Source organism: Triticum aestivum, chromosome 5B (genome assembly GCF_018294505.1).
Source record: "Triticum aestivum cultivar Chinese Spring chromosome 5B, IWGSC CS RefSeq v2.1, whole genome shotgun sequence".
NCBI lineage: Eukaryota > Viridiplantae > Streptophyta > Magnoliopsida > Poales > Poaceae > Triticum > Triticum aestivum.
The window spans coordinates 17,857,755-17,880,354 of NC_057807.1; the positions used below are offsets into that span (position 1 = coordinate 17,857,755).

General features: G+C 48.6%; 1 long non-coding RNA gene across 2 annotated transcripts; it reads left to right on the plus strand.

Annotated features, from left to right (window-relative positions):
- The first annotated feature begins 1,102 nt into the window (after nucleotides 1–1,102).
- On the plus strand, nucleotides 1,103–8,283 carry LOC123110155 (uncharacterized). 2 transcript variants are annotated; one of them, XR_006453176.1, is made up of 6 exons: nucleotides 1,103–1,795; nucleotides 3,940–4,304; nucleotides 4,477–4,605; nucleotides 4,721–4,757; nucleotides 6,222–7,282; nucleotides 7,378–8,283. It is a non-coding gene; the product is annotated as an uncharacterized lncRNA (long non-coding RNA). The 2 variants fall into 2 exon arrangements; XR_006453177.1 differs by having other exon boundaries at nucleotides 1,103–1,557.
- Nucleotides 8,284–22,600: the final 14,317 nt, after the last annotated feature.

Genomic DNA, 22,600 nt, shown 5'->3' on the forward strand with positions numbered 1-22,600 from the left:
GTCAAGACGGCTTACCATATGGAGTGGGATCACCAACACGGACGAAAGTTGAGGCAAACAAACTCAATATTGTCTTCAAGTACTAGTCCAGTTTGGTGCATTCTTTGGAAGCTTCGAGTACCGGCAAAAATCAAAGTGCACATGTGGCGAGCGCTGTATGGTGCAATCCCTTGCCAGGGTGTTTTGGCAAATCGTCATATGATCATAGTATCGGATTGCCCGTTATGTGGGACAGATTGTGAGAGTATTCGACATGCTTTCTTTCGCTGTCACAGAGTGCAGGAGATCTGGGAAAAGCTTGGTTTGAGCTCCACTATCAACGAGCTGTGTGAATCTGAGATGGAAGGAGCGTCGGTTCTTGGTGACTTGCTTTTGATGCCAAATGATGCAGTGCCGATGCTACCGGAGGTGTCTAGGAAGGAGCTCGTAGCGGTGGCCGTATGGTATATCTGGTGGGAACGCCGGAGAGTTACTCATGGGGAGGCCATCCAGGAGCCGGCTCGATCGGCCCAGGCTATTGCAACTTTGACCAAGAACTTCATGAGAGCAAAGAAGCAACGACGAGGGCGAATCCAGAAGCAAGGATGGAAAAAACCAGCTGAGGGATTTGTCAGCTTAAATGTGGATGCATCCTTTGATGCGGACAGTGGCACTGGTGGTACGGGTGCAATCATTCGCGACTCCATGGGAGGTTTTATTGCAGCTTCGGCGTCACACATTCCGTTCGTCGAGGATGCAGTAACGGCGGAGGCGAGAGGCCTCAAGGACGGGCTAATCCTCGCAAACGATATTGGATGCAATAAGGTGGAGATACGTGCTGATTGTATGGAGGTGATCGAAATCATGCAACATGGAGGGAATTCCCTGGGGCCAGTGGCAACCATCTACGAGGAATGTACCTTTTTATGTCGCAACTTTATTTTTGTTTCTTTCTGTCATAGTCCTAGGGAGGCCAATATGGCGGCAGATCTACTGGCTACAAAGTCGGAGCACTCGAGAACTATTGTTTGGCAGAACGAGGCTCCGGACTTTTTGCTTGATGTACTTTCAAATGATGTAGCCCTTTTCCCTCATGAAATATAAACGGTCATGATGGCTTTTCCTAAAAAAAAAGAAACCTCACGATCGAGGCTGCCCTCATCTATTCGCTACAATGACGGGAGCCATGCCGCCGCCACCACCGCCACCGCGATCCCTGAAACGCCGCCGATCTATTCGCTACATCGATGGAAACCAGGCGCTAGCCACGGATCCCTTTGCCGGCGCCGAGCAGTCATCGAGGAGCCGGCGCCGAGGTCCTCAAGGAGGCGCCGCCGCCATCGTTGCAGGCCTCCGGGTTGCCATCGGGACACCGCTGCCGAGATCCGCCTTCGCCTTCGTCCGGCAGAGGCGGCGGAAGGCAGCCGGGAGGGGAAGCGCACAACGACCCAGAAGACATCCTCCCTCACGCGCTCATCGTCTTGCTCGATCTACCCGAGGGCTGCCGATGGGCGCCTCGGCGGCGGCCACGGCGAGATCTGCGTCTGGGACGTGACAATCCCTCCACCCCGGTCGCCGGTGAGATTTCACTGCCTCGATCCTCCCGGTCCCAGTTTATCAGGTCATCCCTGACAAGAGGGAGCGAGAGATGCTACTGCCGGGCACGTGGACGCACGTGGGGCGGCTGCCTGCGAGCAGGGCCGCGTCCTCTCTCCTTCGTCGACCATGGCCTCCGAACCACTCCGTTGTACCTCTGCGCCCAAGTGTCCGCTCCTCGATCTTCAACAGATTTGTTATCGCCTCTCTTCCGTTGCAGGTCAATCCCAATTTGATTTCTTATCTACTATATTGCATTTGTTCTCCCAAATGGGTCACCGTGCCTTCTGTGTCAAAATTTGGAGATGTAGTTCTGAAAACCAGTGAACAAGGAAAATTTGGAGATGTAGTTCTAAAAACCAGTGAACAAGAAGCACATGGGAGCCGCTCAATGCTCTACTATTGAAAGTTGAGTAGGTGATTATGAGATGAAGACGCTGGTTGTTTGTAGTAAAACTTATCTGTAGTCAAGTCATACCCAGCCCGTTGACCATCATCCGAATGCTTCTGATAATCTATTGAATATGTTACAATCCATTCTGAAGCAAACTGAGTTACTAGCAGTTTAAGAAGATGTTATACACCTGACTGACAAAGATCTTTTTTATATCCACAAGGCATTTCATGACGATCCAAGTATATTGCTGATCAAATAGAAAATATGTAATTTTCTGTTTTGGTAATAACGTATAGCTGGGGCAGCCTGATTTCCTGTTACACATGCCCGCTAGCTGTAGGGCATATAAGCCTCGACTAGGCTGTGGGCACGGCGGACACGTGTGTGCGCGTGGTGGCCGTGTCGGGCTCGAGCCAGAGTGAGGCTGGGTGCGTGCGTGCGTGTAGCCGTGTGTGTGTGTGCGGGTCAGCGCGTGTGTGCGCGTGGCTGCACGTCTCTGAGCGAGGTTTAGGGGGAGTGGACCGCGTCGGGCGCTACGTGGCCGCGACGATCGCGTGCGGGCGCGATCGAAGCGCGCGAGCCGGTGCGCGCGCGACGTGGCGAGTGGTAGGTGGGTGCGTTTGAGCGCGGCCCGGGATGTCGGAGCTTGCGGGTATAAGGTCCACACCACCCCTGTGTAATCGCTGAGGAGGACGAGTTCGTGCTCGTGGTGAATAACAGAAAGTCCCGTACGTGTGGGGGGGGGGGGGGGGGCGTTTGTGTGCCGGCAGTCCTGTGTTCTTCCTCCTCCACTCCGGCCATGTCTCCGGTGATCGTCGTGCTCCGGTGGGTCGGTTTTGGCAACAACAATTGGTATCAGAGCCTCACGGCTCGGGGCTGTTGCGCGGCCAGTCCGTGGTGAGCACGGAGACGGGCGCGGCTGTGGCTCGCTGCGACGCCGTTCGTGTGGTGGATGCAGAGGCGCGGCGACGACACACAACAGCGCGTCGGCATGGAGGCGCGGTGGCGAGCCGGGCGCGACCGGTGCATGTTATGGGTGCACAACGGACGCGTCGGGCACGCCGGGACCGCGTGTGCGGACCACGTCGAGGCACTGGACCTGGTGCGCAGATCGCGTACGTGCACGATGGGAGCGTGGGGACGTGGGGTGTGGCACGCAGACGCAGCGCGGAGGCGCATGGAGTTGTTGGCTTCGGCAGCGGCAGCGGGCGATGGCGGTTGCGACGACGACGGCGCGGCGGAGCAGGCGCAGCTGGAGGGCGTTGACGTCGAGGACTACGGCCTCCTTTGAGCCTCGACTTAGGGGGAGAAATGTAGGGCATATAAGTCTCGACTAGGCTGTGGGCACGGCGAGCGCTTGTGTGCGCGTGGTGGCCGTGTCGGGCTCGAGCCAGAGTGAGGTTGGGTGCATGCGTACGTGTAGGTGTGTGTGTGTGTGTGTGCGGGTTAGTGCATGTGTGCGCGTGGCTGCATGTCTCTGAGCGAGGTTTAGGGGGAGTGGACCGCGTTCAGCGCTGCGTGGCCGCGGCGATCGAGTGCGGGCGCGATCGGAGCGCGTGAGCCGGTGCGCGCGGGACGTGGCGAGTGGCAGGTGGGTGCGTTTGAGCGCGGCCCGGGATGTCGGAGCTTGCGGGTATAAGGTCCACACCACCCCTGTGTAATCGCTGAGGAGGACGAGTTCGTGCTCGTGGTGAATAACAAAAAGTCCCGTACGTGCGAGGGGGGGGGGGGGGGGGCGTTTGTGCACCGGCAATCCTTCTGTGTTCTTCCTCCTCCACTCCGGCCATGTCTCCGGTGATCGTCGTGATCCGGTGGGTCGGTTTTGGCAACAACACTAGCAGCAGCAGTTATGAGCAGGCGGTTGCGGCCTGACTTGGCGGCTCTTCCTTTTTGTTTTGTGTTTGAATCAGATTTGGTGGTCTCGATTTTACAGGCATGTGTTGATCTTGGTCTTGTTCTGTATGCAGGTAGGGTACACTTGATGTTTCATGTTTGGTGAAAGAAAAGGAGCTTCCTATGTTGATTTCAGGCAAGACATACATTCTGCCATGCATTAGTAGATCAATTGCTTCTTTGTGTAGGGGAACGATTAGTGATTGAATCTCTCTGTCTCGTTTCTTGATTATCCAATTAATTTACCCTCATCTATGCATAAATTGGTCCGATTGAGTTATGCCATTTTTCTAATAATCTATATTGGTTCTATATATGACTAGAACAATATGATACGATGCACATCGGTCCGCTTTACTGGCAGCTATCCTTCAAGATTGAGGGGAGGCACTCTTGTAGACCTGCTCAATGTTCGAGGAGATACGGCTGACTAAACAAGGTTATTTTAAAGTTCTGTGTGGTTCTTTGAGCTGTCACAAAAATATCATGATTATCTTTTAGCGAATACAAAGGTGTTTATAACTTCATAAGCAAAGACATGTAGTGTTGCTTGTATATTGAGAGATACTACAGGAATTGACACACTCATAGCTTTTTTTCACATGTAACAGGCTAGGCGGGGCGGTCGATTTGCAGCGGGGCGGCGTGAGGGATATCTCGTTTGGAAGAGCAGGTGGAGTACAAGGTCGCGTCGAGGTCCAATGACCGGAATATCGGCTCCACAGAGGACGCCATCACAGGTGCATCGATCTCAATCTTCTCCTCCATTGCCATTGTCTTCGTTACCCGTGTGTGTAGCAGGTGTGCTCTCACACTCAAGAATTTTCAGTACCTGATGGGTTCTTTCTAATTCAGATCTTGCTTGCCTTATCGTGACATCTTCTTTGCCATGGTAAGCACATCATGGTTCGTTCGCCCTCATGACTTTTTATTATGACATTAATGGAGTTCAGAAAGCAGTTTTAGTGAAGATCGAATGGTTTTTAGATTAAGTAGATAATACAAGAGTACTCTTCTGTAGTGTATTGTTGTTCAACTGAGACATATGCAGTGGGTTTGATGGCCGCAGGATAATTAAAGCCAAGTTAAATACTATACATTCACAATTCCTATTGTTATAAGCAGGAAAAAAAAGATATAGGCGAATAGTACTGTTTTAGATGCCGGTAAAATGGACTAAAATTTCATGAGCTGTTTAGTCAGCATGCTACCGCTCATCGGAGGCGGAGGACCAAATTTTTTCGAGGTAGGTCAGCCGAGACTACAGCACGTGAGACTTCCTCACTGCTAGCCTCTAGCGCCAGGGCCTGCGTCTTCACCGTCCACCTTGGCCTCCGGCACAAACACTCCTGCTGCCTGCTGCTAGGCGCTAGCCCGCTGGGGTTCGCGCGTGGCATGCGCCAGGGCTGGTGGTTTGTGTTCTGCTATTCCTGTTCATACCTTTATGATGACTGGTTCGGTACGTCGTGTGTGTGACGTATGTGCAGCCATCAGGCAAGGGCATGACCCAAATAAGGATCCTTCTAAGAAGTCACGACCCAACATCAAAGAGAACTCTTCCTTTCATTGACTTATTGCACCTGTCATCCGTCGATCGAGCTTATTTGCCGGAAATAAAGGTTGGGCGGAGACCCTGTATCTTCAGTATTTCTCCCACTTTTTCTTCTAAATGTGTAAATGTAGTTACACTTGAGAAAGCGAGAAATATTTGTTTTGTCAAAAAAAATGACATATCTTTGTTATCTGGAGGCCCGTGCGTTGACAGGTGCGTGTGTGTTTAGCAATGGGAGCTATATCCCAAGTGCATGTGTTTAGATAGTGAATTTAAGTACTACTTATTTTGGCAAAGTGTCCTTTCCAGTATGGTTTTGAATTCAGAATTGTTACATAAGGAGCACCGGCGATTTCATTAATCTACGAAAATATAGATTGTTCCTTCGAACTACCTGTTTCTACTCTATTAGATGTTCGTAAGCAATATTATGCTATTAAGATGTCATTTTTTAAATTGCCTTTTGGCCTTTGGATCACAACTATTTTTGTTTTGCTTCATTTTAAGTAAAATTTAGCAGGTTGTGTGTCCTGTTTTGCACACATTTTGGCTTCGGTAATGTAAGTCCATTAACCTTCAATTCTTCTATACTTTATATGATTATGCAATCTACCACTTACATGTAAAGAGTGTCATATCTTAGTTTGCTGCAATTTATGCCCCTACAGAAGAAACGGTTTCAGGGCAAGGCAACAAAAGTTATTACAGCATAGAGCTTCTATCAAGTAAATTTCCTAGCAAAGAAATGAGCACTTGCTTCCTGGAACATGTGTCAGACCCTGATGGCACATTTCTTGACAGCAGTGCCATGGAAGTCTTGCTGGGGCTTGGCAGCCTTGCATGTTTATACCTTAAACATGTTCCAAGACTGCTCAACGACAAGTTGAATTTTGACCCTCCCTGAATGGTCTCTACAAGGCTACATGGGCCATGGGCTGAAGTATATCATGAGATTTACCCAATCCACCTTACATTCAACTATGCACAATAGCGATGCCATGTTTTTAAATAATCTATATATATGCTTCTACATTGAAATCCAATTTCATCATAATTTTGCTATTTGATAATAGTATAACACTGGTAGACGTATGGGTTGTCCCTCTAAAATTTAAGCTTCGTCTCCATGCTTGCTTTTGTCTATTGGTACCCTGATTTTCTTAGAAAGGTGGTCTTGTGATTACTGAGTTAACAGCTGCTGTCGAAATATTCAGAAAATTCAGTTTTATTTGAGTCGTAGCTGTAGTTGTTTGAACTCAGTTTCGTCAGCTTGTTTTCTTCAGTTAAACTTTAGCAGAAACATACCAAGTTGTGACGATGTCCTAGATTGTTAGGATAGATCCTTGCAATGATTGGATCGTGGGATGGCACGGCACAACGGTCATCACAGCGATGATGCAGAGAGGTGTGCAAGGAGTTCTAGGATGGTGTCACTCACAACTCGGATATTTCATGCTTTTCCGTTTTTCAGTTAGCATTGTAATCACTCAATAAATAGAGGAGGGAGAAGAAAAGCTGTAGACTGAACACAACACAAAACATCGTCTCTCTCTCTCTCTCTGTTAGCTCTCCAATTTATGAAATATTCAGTTTTCAGTGGTTGCCCTTTTTATATATTTTATTTTAACTAAATTCACATCTCCATGGTTCAGCCCGTCTTTCCGGCTTGAGGCTTATCAAACACTTTTGGGTTCAAGATTCAGGACAAACAAGGCAAGATGCACAAATTTAACTGTGGTATGCACACTCATTTTGGTGTCACACAACTGGAGTTATATCATCGCTCTTTCTTTTCCCATGTCATGCCCAGTAATTTATACTATTGTTCAAGCTCCATTGATAAATCGAACCTACCTCAAATTCTGGTATTGTTCAAGCTCCATTCTCTATATATGTGCATATATACCTATATCACTGTCAGTTCCCTAAGGTTTCTTCTTTTCCTAATACCATTTGACAGTACGAAGACGATGATCACAATAAAGTCATGCTCTCATCGGATTCCGACCATATAGCAACTGTGTACCATGCAAAGCAAATCGCTTGGAAGGTAATAAGAGGCAAATTCAACCTTCACTCTACAAAATCTGCAACACATCATATTAATTGGAAACTCAAATCTTGATTGCAAAAGTTAAGTCTGTGCTATAAATGCAGGCAATACAAAAGGTAGGAAGAACTTAGGAAGGTTCCTTTTTTGTCCTCATAAAGGGACAATTTAACTAAGTTGCTCTCTGCTGGTTGTTTGAAGACAAATTATAATGTGTAACCTACCAAATACTAAATTAAACTTTATCCTCAGTTCCATGATTTTCCATGTAGTAGTGTATGCGGGAATTATATTGATGATTTCATTTTACCTTCATATTTGCTTAATTTTCTTACCAAACACAAAAGCTCTATGTCTTGATGTGTTCATAGAAGCGAAGATATAACTCATGATGCAAGCCTAATACGCTGATAATATTTTTATGGTTCAATGTTCCTATGAGGGGAGTGGGTGGGGACGGCAATGAGTGTCTTAACATATCAAGCAGTTGCCGCCTATGAGGGGAGTGAGTGGAGATGGCCAGATCTGTGCGGCGGAGGGGCGATGGAAGCTCGAATGGAAGATTACTCGCCAGCATCGGAGCAATTTATTGGCCAGGTCAACCATAAAGCTCCTACATAGACATGAAGGATTGTCATTATTAAGAAGTTCATTTTTTGGAAATTCAGCATGTGACACTGTAAAAATAGAAAGAAGCTAGAAAATTGTCTCTGGCCGATTTCATATGTATCTGTGAGCATTGCTAATTTCTGTCAACATGAACGAGATCTGGACTATTTATATAGCTACCATGTGCTCAACAAATTGTCTGATAATGTAACACTCCTGAATAGATAGATGTATGATAAGCACATGTGTTAATTTTGGAGCAGATCATAGATTGTCAGTTGTGCTGAATTGATATTTAATGACTATTCATATCAAAGTTTTAAATAGCCCACTATAGGCTAGCTATAGCGTGTCTATAACGGTTTGATCTGCCAGAGACAATGGCATAACACGCTAAATTTGCAAAATATCTGGGTATAGCGGTCTATAGCGTCACAATAGATGATATGGAGGGCCGCCACTATTTGGCATAGTCCGCTATTTAGAACATTGATTCATATCAATGTATGACTCCTACATGACATTTCTCTTTGTATATACATTTTTGTTAGCATATTTATCTTTTTCAGATGTTTTGTTAGCCCGTAGCAACGCACGGGCAGTCTACTAGTCTGACTAAAAAATCACTTCAGAAAAAATAAAAAAGTAGTCAATTGCAAACACCCATAGATATATGTACTGAAAACAATTGTCTGTCCATAAACAACTGTCAACAAAATCAAATGAACTGCATATATTAGTCTGTGCCTATGTCTATGAAAACGCATATGCCTATCAGATGTAAAGTGGCAAAGAATAATTCTACTTGAGCCGCAGCCCCCGCATCGTCCCTGCTAGGGCGACTCGGGCAGCGCCCTAAACCCAGCTGCCGGGGGTGCCCACTCCCTCCTCCCCTCCCTCTGCTGCCACCGGAGGACGCCGCCGGCCTAAGCCCGGGGGCTGACGGCGGTGGCGGAGGACACCGCCTCTATCCCGCGTCTCTGGGGTTGTGCGGGGCCTCGAATCGTGTGGAGGCGCGCCCGATCCGATCTCTGCGGCATGACGGCGATGGCTGCGGCGCAGGCTGCGGGCGCACGGCCAGCCCTGTTCGGGCGGCGGCGGTAGCTCGCCATCTGCGTTTGGATTGGTGGCGAAGGTGTGGAGGGCCCGGTGGATGCATCACCGGCACCTCCAGTCAGATCTATTCGGGCCGGTACAACCGGTGGTGGTGTTCATCTCTTCCGTTAGAGGTGGTCGGCCTGTGGCTGGCTGGCCGGATCTCGAGATTCGTCATCTAGTCTCAGCTACGAGTTGGAGAGACATAGTTGCCGGTGAAAACCGAGCCGTTGGCGGGCGATTGTGGCGTTTTGCACCGTTAACTTGATGAAGGCATCGTCGTGTAACTGTTGTCGACCCACTTGTGCTGCTTTGGGGGAAACCCTAGGATCTGGTCTTCTAGATCGAACGATGGCGGTACTACGGTGCCGTTTCTCTCTTGGGAGCATCGTTTGTGGAGCAGCGCTGGAAGACAGAGGCAGGAAGTGGAGCGGCTTCGTCTTGCACGGAGCTTCGGTGGAGCTATCAGTGAATGTCACTTGGGTCAGAATGGACCAGCAAAGCCATGTTTACCGAGTATTTACTATCGCACACTCGGGAAAGCGGGTATAGAAAATTGCCTTCTTTGCAAAGTCGCCTTGCGGCCAAATTTAGTGTTTTGACCCTTTTTGGGAAGTTAAGCCGGATTTGACCCCGGTTGCAAAAAATATCGGGATTTGACATGGGACGCACGTTCCTCGGGATTTGACACGGGACTTAAGCGGCACCCGTGGTGCGTTGGGGAGCTCTAAGATGCAATCTTCCCACCCCAGCATGCCGCCGCTTCCTCTCTACCCTCCTCCTCCCTAACCCATCATCATCTACCAGGATTCGAAGTGGACGATGATGCGTGGTGCACCTGAAGTTAGTATTAATGATTTAATCCACAAAGAATGTAAATAATGGTGAGCGATCATGTCTCTTGAGATGCCTGCGTTAGTTTTAGAAATTGAGCCGCCATATTGGAAGATCTAGAGGTAGATGGGCAGCTGGTACAAGGCTAAGACACAATTCTCTCGGGAAAAAGATGATGTTGTTTTAATAGAAAAAACATTGTGATATAGTGGTGAGATGGGTATGTAGGCTGCATATCAAGATAAATAGGATAGCAAGGTCGAATATGTTAAATACATCCTATGATATGCTTCAAGGAGCATACAAATTATTGTAAGAACAAGAAAAGCTATTTGTGTGCTGCATTCTACTTCAGTTTTCCTTTTTTCTTGAGTCTTGCTTCAGTTTTTCTTGAGTCTTGCTTCAGTTTTCATTGAAACGGGAAAAAACAGGAGGTCCTATTTGGCGACCTGTGCGCCCAAGGATGTGGGAACGCGCACTCCGCGCCCATGAGCGGGGTTTTGTTTTTGTTTTTACTTTTTCGTTTTTTATATTCTGCTTTTGTTTTATTCTATATTAAGAATAATTATGTATTACAAAAAGGTACTACAATTTAAAAAAATATGAATCGTCAATTGTCCAAAGCAGTTCTTTAATTCAAAGATGCTCACAATTTCAAAGGAATGAACATTTTTTGAATTTTCATGAACATTTTCATTTTGATGAACATTTTTGTACAGTAAAACTAGTCATTTGCAAATGAATTGTATAGCAGAACATTGGTTCGCACACAGTATAGCCGAGCACCCAAGACAAGGAGGAATAGGATGTACTACCTCCATTCCAAAATATAAGATGTTAACAAAACATCTTATATTTTGGAATGGAGGTAGTAGCTCTCTTCGTCACTAGCTGAAGCCTTGCTGCTTCCTCCGTATTTCCTGGAGGGAAGGTTGCAAGGAGAAGGCCAAGAATTGTGAAAGAAACAAACCCTAGAAATTGAGGTCAGAGTAGGAGGAAGAGGAGGAGTAGGGTAGGGAAGGCAGGGGGAAGATCAGGTGCAGATTTACAGGAGAAAAGGCATCCGCCGTCGTCGTCCTTCGTAAAGGCATCGCTGGCAGCACCTCCTCTTTGCTCCTCGTCCTTTCTTGCGCCACTACTTCCTCCTCACCTTTTTCGCCGCCGTCCGTGGTTTCGTTCCACAGGTTAAAGATGATTCTTATGCCCCCGTGGATTCTTATGCCCCCGTGGATCGAAGCGGATTGACGTGGTTTGGGCCTGGATTTTTCCCACCCAAGCCCAAACCAAACACGCAAAGTTTGATCCACATGTATAAACATTATTTCTGGTCTGGCCTCTAAGACTAGCTCAAGTGTTGCATGATGATTCTGTTTTGCTGGTCATGGGCATGTCTATGCTAGCAACTTTGAGGGCAAAATGTTAAGAGAATATTTGTGTTGAATCGACCCGAATTGATGTTATGCTATGAGATTCATTCTCACAAGTTTATGGTAGATAACACAGAGATAGTTAATGTTTGCATAATTCCTTAGACCATGAGAGTATCGAGTTGCTTCATACTTGCTTCATGAACTTTGGGGTTTGTTAAACGTCATCCGTAAATGGGTAGCTATTACGGCGGCTTGCGGGTTCATGGAAAAGTGTGTCAAGTAACTTGATAGCTCAAGATTGGGATTTGCTCCTCCGACGATGGAGAGATATTCTCGGGCCCTCTCGGTGTTACGATATCCATCATCGTCTGGCCAGACACAGTGTGATTTGATCACAGGGATGCTGGAACACGGAAACGAGAAAAGAGAACAATATCGGTAACGAGGTAACACTACTAGGGAAAACCCTAGCAGTAGCGCTGGTTTTGTGCTCACTACTAGCGCGCGCGCGGGGGGGGGGGGGGGGGGGGGCGCTACTAATAAGGCGCTATAGCTATTGCTTAGCAATAACGCGTGCCCGCACGCGCTACTGCTAGGACAAATAGCTGCAGCGTTTGTTCACTCCCACGCTACTGCTAATGTAACTAGTGGAAGCGTGTTTTCTCTCCATCGCTACTAGTATTATTTTTTTTATTTTTTATTTTTAGTGTATTTATGCGCCATCGTACAAATATTGGTGCAATACCAGTTATGAGGTTTACATCATTATGTCCAAAACAGTGTGTCAAATGAAGGTGGATTAGGTTCAAGTGGAGGCAATATGTGGTGCATGTCAAAAGTATACTACTAAACCAAACTTGATCTAGTTTGGACTAGTAGTACTTTCGATGTGCACCCATGTTGCCTCCACTTGAATCTAATCCGCCAGCACAAGCTATTTAATCATCATCGTAGTCATAACATCAACAGTAGTTATTTAATCATCATAGTCATAGTGTAGCACATCATCATCTTCAAACTCATTCTAGCTAGCTAATCACCACCAACACTAACTGCGGTAGCTATCTAATCACCAGCAACACTAGCTAATAAAAATCATCAGTCATTGCCACCAACACTAGCTAATCACTCCTGCTGCTCTCTCTCAGGTAAAATAACATAAAACATGTGTAACACTCGTTCTTCATCAAGTTGGAGCATGCAGATGAACCTGTCTCCTAATCGTGGGTTGCGCTTCTGATTGCTGTCCCCTAGTACTTCTCTGCGATCGTTCACAATTTTGCTCCAATCTTTCACTATTAAGCATTCCTCGCTATTAGAAATCCTGAATGCACTAAAGTGCATTATAGGATATCTTGGCCGTAAGCTAACAATTCTCATCTGACCTTTAGTCTTGATCCAATGAGGCACAACATTCAGCGGGAGTCCCTGTTGAAGAACATCGTATAGTAACATACTTAGCAATGAAGTTTAGCTTAAAAATAATGTATGCGAAAGATGCACTGAGTACAAATAGTAAAAATCTTACCATCTTTCCTAAATAGATGTGACCGTAGTTCAATACGAACACTATTGGTCGCACGTTTTGAGTACTAAGATTTGCAAGTCCAAAAAAATAATTTGTCTTGACAGTATGAAGATCCTCAAGCCATGAAACATAATGACTTATCTCCTCGCAGTTTAGTTCAGCCCCGGGACAGTAGTAGGTCCTGTCTACCAAGCGCTGGACATGTTTGCTTGATTGGAAATAAGCTGTCAATAGAAATTAGTTGTCAACTATTTTTGAATAAACAATATCAAAGACATAAATATGGTTGAGAAACTCACATTTTGGGAGAACTGGAGGCGTCTGCACACCGACTCAGATGTCGGTATTACCTTCAATACCATCTTCCGGACGAATATCAAAGGTGATAACCATATCAGGCTCAAATGCATAAGTCTTGCATAGTGCTCGCCATGTTTTGCATCCAAAATAGGTGTAGTCGTCTTCGTTGTATAATTTTGCATGGAAAATATAACCATGCTCGGTCTTCAAATAAACTCTCTTTACCTCCATAGTAGTTGTCATAGAACTGAAACCTATCTTACCCAATACAAAAACTCTTGCATGGCAGGGGATACACTAGTAGAATAGTAAAAAAATATAAGTTGAAGCAAATGAAGCAGATGTCATGCTTAATTACGAAAAAAGACTTGTCGTTGTGACTTACTGTATCCACTTCGAAGTTCTCGTCCAGCTTGATGTTGAAGCGCCTATCATCATCTAGGAAGATTCCGTCGCACAGGCCGCGCTCGTCTTCGCAGTATTTGCAAATACCGAAATCCTTTTCGTCGTCAGACATTTCCTATGTTCATAGTTAAAACATTAATCGAAGACAACTACCAGGATACTCCACACACAAATCCGAGGCACTCGATATTTCCTACATATTCTGGCACAAGTCATGCCAAAATTCACGGAAAAATCCGGCATGACCTTTGCTAAAATAGGACATATCGAGCGCCTGAAATTTGCCGGAACGGAAATGAATCAACACTCCGGCAAAACATAGGCCACTCGGAGGTGTAACCTGCAAACATGACCGGCCACTTGGGCAAGCACATATCCTATTTGAGCAACACAAGATATACATTTCAAAATATCTTATAGGACTCAAATTAGCATGCATTCAATAAGCAAGAGTAAATCATCTCATGCGTCCGTACATCATCGAATATTATCACTAATACATCCCGAATAGTGTCATACATATAACATCACTAATACAACTAAAACCCTAGCACAAGACGGGAATCAGCGCGGGCGGTGGACACCCACAGAGAAGGAACCATCACGGGATCATAGCTCCAGTGAGATCCCTGGAGAACCTACCAGGTATTGGAGAACCTGTGCTCCAACGCAAACAAGTAGCGACGGACGTGCGCGTCCTCCTCACTGACATGGTGGCCCACCACCTCCGCGGGGTCCTCGAGCCTCTGGACCGTCACTGGCCCACGCAACCGCTACCAAAGAAGGTTCGGATCAATGACAGGCTGGCTCCTCACCAACCTGCGCCCCCGGTAGGTAACGCCTCCCAGTACCACCCCGGCGGAGCCCAGTCCCGGACATGGCCCATCTGGTCAAGCAGGTGTCGTCCTCCGCTGACTCGACGACGAGGATGCGGGATAGGCATCGTCCACGTCGATGCGGGAAAAATTTCTTTAACTAAAAAAATAGCAACAAGTTCTTACTAACTAGTTCTATTAATTCAATTAGTTCTTACTAAAAATAAACTTACTATAAATAATAATAAACTAGTACCTAATTAGTACCTAGTTCTTACTAACTAATTAGTAACTAGGAACTACTGCCCTAATTACCATATAAGTATCCATTTTTTAACTAGGGTTCGTACTACCTAATTAAATAGGGTTAATACTAATTGTAATTAACTAACTAGCACTAAAAATAGCCTAGGGTTCATACTAACTAGCACTAAATAGCTAGGGTTCATACTAAGAAGAGAAGAGGGAAGGGGAGAGTGCTTACAGAGGGCGGGGAGAGAGATGGGGTCGGGGGAGACGGCGGCACCGAGGCGCGGCGAGGCGGGGTCGGGGGAGACAGCGGCGAGGCGGGTCGAGGGAGACGGCGGCGGAGAGCGAGGGCAGGGGCTCCGGCAAGGTCGAGGTCGAGGAGGAGGAGGCACAGGCGCGCGACGACGTCGAGGGGCAGACTCCGGCGGAGAGCGAGGGCAGGGCCTCCGGCGAGGGCGAGGGGAGGGGCTCCGGCGGAGGCGACGAGGGGGAGAAGAGAGAGTGGGGAATTGGGGGAGGAAGCAGAGGAGAGGGAATCAGGCCGCGCGGGGGGTTAGGTCAAAATAGCTTCAACAGTAGCGTGGGGAGCGAAAATGCGCTGCTGCTAAAATCCGTAGTAGTAGCGCTGTTTCTAGAAGGGCGCTACTACTATACCTAGCACGTCGGGAACGGTGTGGCAATTATAGTAGTAGCGCGTTCTTTTCCTGCCGCGCTACTGCTAAGTGGGTAACAGTAGCGCCCTTTTAGCCGACGCGCTACTGCTAAGTAGCAGTAGCGCCTCATTTTAACACGCGCTACTGGTAAGATTCTGTGTATAAGGTTTTCCCTAGTAGTGTAACTAGCATAGTGGACAAGTTGTTGATCCACGACAATGCCAACATGTCTCACCTCGGGTATTTGTAACATATCGCGAAGCAATAGGAATAGCACACGACAACTGGAGGTTCACTCGAATATTCATTCGTGTGGGTATAGGGGTCAATATGGGTGTCCACGGCTCCGATGTTGATCATTGATCGGAAGGGGTTCCGGGTCATGTCTATACTTCACCGAACCTATAGGGTCACATGCTTAAGGGTCATCTATCTATTGAATACTAGACAAGGAGTCTAAGAGAAAATCACCGAAAAAGTTTCGGACACCGGAAAAGTTTCGGACAACGAAAAAGGTTCCGTAGAGAGAGGTCATCGGATGAGTTTCGGTGAAACTAAAAAGTTGTTTCAGGGGATACCATTAAGTCAAATTGGTTTCGGCACATGCCTGATAATTCTTGGAGGGTGCTAGAATCATTCTGGAAGCTTTCTGGAATTTTCCGGGATAATAACCGGATATGCTCCGGAGCTGCCGGAACCACTTCAGATGCTTTTCGCAGATGAAAATCACTAAACCGGAATTGTTTCGGAATGCGTTGAAAATCATTTTGGTGGGTACTGGAAATGTTCTAATCCCACATAAATAATTTCAGTTCGAACGGACGCTGAAAAATGTCGTCGTGAATAGTGAAAGTGCTTTTTGGGATATTTATGGAAAGCCACCTTTTGGGGCTTTTCCCAAAAGTATTCTAGAAGGACTTGGAGATCAAGGAACCCCCTTTGGGGGCCCCATGAAGGTGGGACGTTGGAGGGTGCAGCTCCTCCATGGGGCTCCACTTGACATCCCTTTATGCCCTTTATGCCCTTTATGTGTGACATAAAGTGTGGGCATTTTGGGGTTTTTCATGTGCCTCTACCCCTTGGGTTTTTCCTATAAATAGAGGTGGAGAGGCACTCTCCACACTCATCCCTTTGCTCTCATACAAGTGCCATGCAATGATCTGACTTCTTCTCTCCCTCCCAGCGAAATAGTTTCGTAGAGCCGAAAGGCTGTCTGGGTTCCGGTAGGAACTAGTTCCGGACGGCGAAGCCCTGCCGGATAGATGACACCATATGTGTGCAACTCTGTAGAGAGATCGTAGTTTCGGTCTTAGTTCGTGAGTGCCTCCCGAAGGGCTGTCCGTGTGACCGTCCGAGTTTTGAAGGTCCTCCCGAAGGGCTGTCCGAGTGACCGTTCGAGTTTCGAAGGTCCTCCCGAAGGGTTGTCCGCGACACCGTCCGGGGGGGGGGGTGGCTGTTCGACATCCTCCCGGAGGGCTGTCTGAGGGGAAGATGAGGGTATACATCCTCGCGGTTGGGAGGTTGTAAATCCTAGCTGCGGGGATCTACACCGCCGATCGTCATCGACTCTACTTCCTGCTGCGCAACGAGTCGGTAATGAAAAAGATCAAACCATATATGCAGTCTCCATAGTGGTCCTAGGCTGGAGCGTAGGTTGGAATTTTTTTGTTTTCTGCTGCGTTCCCCTACAGTGGCATTGAGGGAGTCCTGGATTAGGGGGTGTCCGGATGGCCGGACTATGACCTTTGGCCGGACTCCCGGACTATGAAGATACAAGATTGAAGACTTCGTCCCGTGTACGGATAGGGACTTTCCTTGGCGTGGAAGGCAAGCTTGGCGATACGATATGAAGATCTCCTCCCATTGTAACCGACTCTATGTAACCCTAGCCCTCTCTGGTGTCTATATAAACCGGAGAGTTTTAGTCCGTAGGACAAACAACAATCATACCATAGGCTAGATTCTAGGGTTTAGCCTCTCTGATCTCGTGGTAGATCAACTCTTGTACTACCCATATCATCAATATTAATCAAGCAGGAGTAGGGTTTTACCTCCACCGAGAGGGCCCGAACCTGGGTAAAAACATCGTGTCCCTTGTCTCCTGTTACCATCCGCCTAGACGCACAGTTCAGGACCCCCTACCCGAGATCCGCCGGTTTTGACACCGACATTGGTGCTTTCATTGAGAGTTCCTCTGTGTCGTCACCTTTAGGCCTGATGAATTCTTCGATCGTCAACCACGACGCGGTCCAGGGTGAGACTTTTCTCCCTGGACAAATCTTCGTATTCGGCGGCTTCGCACTGCGGGCCAACTCGCTTGGCCATCTGGAGCAGATCGGAAGCTACACCCCTGGCCATCAGGTCAGGTTTGGAAGCTTAAACTACACGGCCGACATCCGCGGGGACTTGATCTTTGATGGATTCGAGCCATGGCCGAGCGTGCCGCACTGTCTCGATGGGCATGATCTAGCTTTGCCGCCGGACAGCGCCCAGAGCGCCGCTCAGGTGTCTGCTCCGGCCATTAACTCGGAGCCGACTGCGCTAGTCAGGGACGGACGGTTGGACGCCGCCCCAGGAGCCGCAATCTCTACGGCGATAGAGCCAAATACCAGCCTAGTCCTTTGCAAGGCCCGTGACTCCAAGGTGCCGGACTCCATTCCGGACTCTGAATATTCTGCACCTCTTCCGATCGAACCCGATTGGGCTCCGGTCATGGAGTTCACCGCCGCGGACGTCTTTCAGCACTCGCCCTTTGGCGACATCCTGGATTCACTAAAGTCTCTCTCTTTGTCAGGAGAGCCCTGGCCGAACTATGATCAGCAGGGTTGGGATGCGGACGACGAGGAAATTCGAAGCCCACCCACCACCCACTTTGTAGCCACTGTCGATGATCTAACCGACATGCTCGATTTCGACTCCGAAGACATCGACGGTATGGACGCCGATGCGGGAGACGACCAAAAACCAGCACCTATAGGGTACTGGAAGGCCACCTCGTCATATGACATATACATGGTGGACACCCCCAAAGCAGGGGATGGCGATGAAAAAGTGGAGGATGACCCCTCCAAGAAGCAACCCAAGCGCCGACGTCAGCGGCGCCGCTCTAAATCCCGCCAAAGCAAGAACGGTGAATCCGGCACCGGAGACGTCAACACCCCGGACAGTGCCGAAGACAACCCCCTCCAGCAGGATTCAACGCGGGAGGACGAAGGAGCCAGCCCTCATGAGAGAGCGGCAGGCATAGAGGTCGAGGACGACAATTATATGCCTCCCTCCGAAGACAAGGCAAGCCTCGACGACGACGAATTCGTCGTGCCAGAGGATCCCGTCGAACAAGAGTGTTTCAAATGCAGGCTTATGGCCACGGCAAGCAGCCTAAAAAAAACAGCAGCAACTTAGAGCTGACCAAGACCCGCTAGCCGACAGATGGACCGAAGTCCTGGCGGCTGAAGAGTATAAACTCGAACGCCCTTCCAAGAGTTACCAAAAGCGCAGGCTGCTACCCCAACTAGAGGAGGAAGCAACTAAACCTACATCACCAGCATACGATGCGCCCGATCGGCCACCCCGTGGCCGCGACAGAGAGGCCTTTCGTCCCTCAATCCAAGCCGCACCCCGGCGCCGCTCTAAAAATACCAGAGCACGGGGAAACGCAACAGACCTGCGAGACATATTGGAGGATAAGGCATGGCAAACAAGGTCGATCTATGGATCGCGTGGGCGCCCCACATCACGGGACGATAACCGTCACGCTGGATATGATAAATACGGCCAGGCCGAATACAACAGACAAAGCTCATCCGAGCTACGTCGCGATATAGCCCGGTACAGGGGCGCCGCACACCCACTATGCTTCACAGACAAAGTAATGGATCATCAAATCCCAGAGGGTTTTAAACCCGTAAACATCGAATCATACGATGGCACAACAGATCCCGCGGTATGGATCGAGGATTATCTCCTTCATATCCACATGGCCCGTGGTGATGATCTACACGCCATCAAATACCTCCCACTCAAGCTTAAAGGACCAGCTCGGCGTTGGCTTAACAGCCTGCCAGCAGAGTTAATAAGTTGTCGGGAGGACCTGGAATCCGCATTCCTCGATAACTTCCAGGGCACTTATGTGCGACCACCAGACGCCGATGACCTAAGCCACATAATCCAGCAGCCAGAGGAATCGGCCAGACAATTCTGGACACAGTTCCTAACCAAGAAAAATCAAATAGTCGACTGTCCGGACGCCGAGGCCCTTGCAGCCTTCAGGCACAACATCCGAGACGAATGGCTTGCCCGGCACCTAGGACAGGAAAAGCCAAAATCTATGGCAGCCCTCACGACACTCATGACCCGCTTTTGCACGGGCAAAGAGAGCTGGCTAGCTCGTAGCAATAACATAACCAAGAGCCCTGGCAATTCAGATACCAAGGACAACAATGGCAGGTCACGTCGCAACAAGCACAAGCGCCGCATTAATGGCGACAATACTGAAGATACGACAGTCAATGCCGGATTTAGAGGCTCTAAACCCGGTCAGCGGAAGAAGCCATTCAAAAGAAACCCTCCGGGCCCATCCAACTTAGACCGGATACTCGATCGCTTGTGCCAGATACACGGCACCCCCAAACAACCAGCCAACCACACCAACAGGGATTGTTGGGTGTTCAAGCAGGCAGGCAAGTTAAGTGCCGAAACTAGAGACAAGGGGCTGCGTAGCGATGACGAGGAGGAGCCCCGGCCGCCGAACAACAAAGGACAGAAGGGATCCCCCCCGCAAGTGCGGACGGTGAACATGATATACGCAACCCACATCCCCAAAAGGGAGCGGAAGCGTGCTCTCAAGGACGTCTATGCGTTGGAGCCAGTCGCCCCAAAGTTTAACCCATGGTCCTCCTGCCCGATCACCTTTGATCGATGGGACCACCCCACTAGCATCCGTCACGGCGGATTCACCGCATTGGTCCTAGACCCAATCATTGACGGATTTCACCTCACTAGAGTCCTCATGGACGGCGGCAGCAGCCTGAACCTGCTTTATCAGGATACAGTGCAAAAAATGGGTATAGATCCCTCAAGGATTAAACCCACAAAGACAACCTTTAAAGGCGTCATACAAGGTGTAGAAGCCAGCTGTACAGGCTCGGTTACACTCGAAGTGGTCTTCGGATCCCCGGATAATTTCTGAAGCGAAGAGTTAATCTTCGACATAGTCCCATTCCGCAGTGGCTATCACGCCCTGCTCGGACGAACCACATTTGCAAAATTCAATGCGGTGCCGCACTACGCATATCTCAAGCTCAAGATGCCAGGTCCTCGCGGAGTCATTACGGTAGATGGAAACACTGAACGCTCTCTTCGAACGGAGGAGCACACAGCGGCCCTGGCGGCGGAAGTATAGAGCAGCCTCTCAAGGCATCTCCCCAATCCGGGTGTTAAACGTCCGGACAACGTCAAGCGCACCCGAAGCAACCTCCAACAAAGCCGGCTGGCATGTTCCGAGCAAGCATAGCAGTGCGGCCCCAACCCCAGCCCTCGCTAGACGGTGATATCGGTACCACGCATACATAATTACGTTTTGAAAATACCATGGGCATAAGGGGAGGGGCACAACTACGCCACGCCCAGAATGCGGCTCTACCGCACTTAGGGGCTCCCTATTCCGCCGTTTTCTTTTTTTATATATACTTTCAGGACCCAACTATCTGGAAGGCCTGTCCGGCAATACACTCGCCGAACACACGATGCAACAGCCAGGGAGAGAACAAGCTGCGTCAAATGTCCAGGTGGTCTCTATAACGAGTTAAATACCTGTTTTTACTTAAAGACCCATAGCTTGCCCCTGGAGGGGGACATGTCAAATAATCCCATCCCTTGCTTATCGCACTATCTGTATCGTCCTGCTTTCACAGAAGCTCCTTTTTAATAAACAATACATAGCTCTTATTTATTATTGTATTAATCTATTTTTATACAAATATGTTCAGTCATGACATTATGCAACCGTACACTTTGGTACGACCAATACACCAGGGGCATAAGCACCCCATAATATGGTGTGAGAAGACCGAACACTCTCATGAGTGCGGCACCCCGAACTTATAGCACTATATGCATCGGCTCCGAATCATGTCTTGGGTCAACAGTTGGGTTTGCCCGGCTCCCATGTTTTGGTACCTTATGTTCCGCAATGTTGGCTAAGGTAGCCCTGGGAGAACTACTGCGATTGTGGCCTAGTTGAGCTGGGTTAACACCTCAGTAGAGAAAGCTAAAACTGACCGTCATGATAGTGGAGAGACCGGTCGCTGTTCGCGAGGTTTTTTCGAGTCCTTAAAGACTTATGACGCTTAGAGCGAGGAGCCGGATTTATCTGGCCAAGGCGTGGATAGCGCCCCGAACTCGGTCTTCCGAATACTAGGGGCTTCGCCGAAATTTAAAATTATAAAATTCTATGGCTAAGTGAGAGTGATAAAGCATTATAAGTCCGATGGCCTGGTTCGTTGTGCTGAGCGCCTCCCTAGATGGACCCAAGAATGGGAACAAGAGCGCTCAGGTTTATCCCGAACACCCCAGCACTCGTGGCATGGGGGTAGAAGCCGACGACTTGCATCTCTCAGATTTGATAAACGGCTGCACAGAAGGTAATATTTTAAATTAACAAGCGTTGCTTAGCGCATATGAACAAAGTTTTCAGCGCACAGGATAACAACATGCGAGTCTACTCAAAAATTACATCTTTGGAGCACTCATCCGCTATAAGGCGGGCACCCTTCAGGACGCCCTTATAATACATCTCGGGCGTGCAATACTCCTTGCCCGACGGTGGCGCGTCTGTCAAAAGCTTCTCCGCGTCCAGCTTGCCCCAGTGCACTTTAGCACGGGCAAGGGCCCGACGGGCACCTTCAATACAGACGGAGCGCTTGATGACTCCAATCTACGGACACGCGTCCACCAGCCACCGCACCAGACCGAAGTAGCTCCCAGGCATGGTCTCTCCAGGCCACAGCCAAACTATGAGGCCCTTCATGGCCTGTTCGGCCACCTTGTGGAGCTCGACCAGCTGCTTCAGCTGGTCGCTCAGGGGCACCGGATGTTCGGCCTCAGCATACTGAGACCAGAACACCTTTTCCGTCAAGCTCCCCTCCTCGGCTCGGTAGAACGCGGCAGCATCAAACACACTACGAGGCAGATCGGCGAACACTTCTGGAGAGCTCCGGATCCGGGTAAGTGATAGATAATTTACTTTTATATTCTTGCTTTGCATAAAGAATGCCT